The following is a 1,904-nucleotide window of genomic DNA, read 5'->3' as shown; positions in this document are numbered from 1 at the left end:
CATTCATCTTGGTGGAGGGACATTCAGAGTAGGTCATTTACCACACCTATACATGTATTGATTGTGGCAAGGAGGGGCTTCCAACTCCCTGATTATAGGTCTTCATTTTCATGAATGTTATGTTTCTGTAATGTATGTTGCCTGTTTATACAAGAAGTCAACTTGTTTTTGTTGTGCAGTCATGCCAACTGCAGTGTCGCATGACAATCAGTGGCCATTTTGATCTTCAAGTGCAAGTTTGTTATTTTATTCATGTTTCAGTCTTATGTGACATTGGTTATTTGTTGCTCATTGCGGTATGTAATCCTCCCAAACCTTCTTGGGAATGTATTTTGGAAGATCATGAGGGAATTTCTGAGAATCTTATGCCCGCTGTGCACAATCAGAGGACATTCTCTTGGTATTATTATGAGCTGTATCCCTGTAATGTTTTGATTATTAATCAGGTATTGGCCACCTACACTGGCCATTAGTTATGATGATTATCGGACACATACGTTATTATTGTGACTTTCTTCTTAGACATCATATTATGAACTTGGGTGTAAGTTTTAATTACGTTTTGATCACCAAGTACCAGTAATTTGTAATAAAGAATGTTCGTGTTGGAGACATTTGCATAAGCTTTTTTTTTCTTTTCTTTAAAAAAAAAAAAAAAAGAATGTTTGTAATGTGTGCATAATGTGTTGTTTTCATTTTGGTGTGAAGTTCTATGTAGTGTGTATACATGTATTTTTAAGTAAGGTGATGTAAAGTTACCAAATGAGCAAACCAGTCTTACATGAACAGTGTGAATTCAAATAAACACATAAAAAAAAGACCCACACAAAACTACTAGTGTACGACAACAAATCCAGAAGACTTATCATCATCACTCACATCACCTGACACGCATCCACTGACACTCGTGCCAGAAACCAACATACCCCACACTCTGGCATTCTCTCACAATCCACACATTAAACCCCCCCCCCCCCCCCCGCACACAAAAGTCACTCCTTGAAATGCTATGCATGACAGACAATGTAAATACAATATGGAAATGGAAAATCACGACTGCCTAATTCACCCTGTTCAGTACCTCATAAGCCAGCTTTTTATAATGGGGTTTCAATGTATACGTTTGTATCTCCCGACAGACACATACACATTTGGAGCCAGTGTGTGTGTTGGTAGGTACTACAGTGTATATTTAGCTCCATTTATTGGATGCAACTCCTCTTTCAACAGTGACAGAGACACAGAAATGGTCATGGTTATCTTTTGTAGAGTATGTCATGTATCATGATTAACAGTGGCAAGTCAGATGGAAAATTAGCCAGTCATGTGTGCAGGAAAAAAAAGTTGATACAATTCCCTTATTAGGTCAACAAGGATTATGACATCTGCATTTGATTTTTTTTTTTCCCCTGTGCAATCAATCACAACTCACAACTGTCTTTACTCCACTGGGCTCTTTTTAAATAGACAAATTGGAATGAAACATACTATGTTGTACAACATATAAGGCACATCACTCAGGTAAGGAAAAGGAAATGAATAACTAAATCAGAAGTACTGAAGAGTGATCTATACAATTTTCTTTTTTTATCATTTATATAATTTCTTCACCAGACTGATTGATATGTTCAAACTTAATGCACATAACGACAACAATGCTTGCCTGATAGTTAAGCCATCACGGCTAAAACTTATGCATACAACCTGGATTTCATGTACAGTCTGTACCGGTACTGTGTGTAGTGAAATGTATATACACTGTACAGTATCAGCAAGTGATATTGCATAGTGTGACAGGAGGTCCTTACGGAAAGAAACTTTAGGAAAACCAGTCTTTTGGATAATGGCTGCGACCAAACTTAAATCCTGAGAACTATAAATTCTGTACTCACAACAATGTGATG

This window comes from Diadema setosum, chromosome 14 (assembly GCF_964275005.1).
Source record: "Diadema setosum chromosome 14, eeDiaSeto1, whole genome shotgun sequence".
Lineage (NCBI taxonomy): Eukaryota > Metazoa > Echinodermata > Echinoidea > Diadematoida > Diadematidae > Diadema > Diadema setosum.
Note: the sequence above shows the minus strand (reverse complement) of the source record.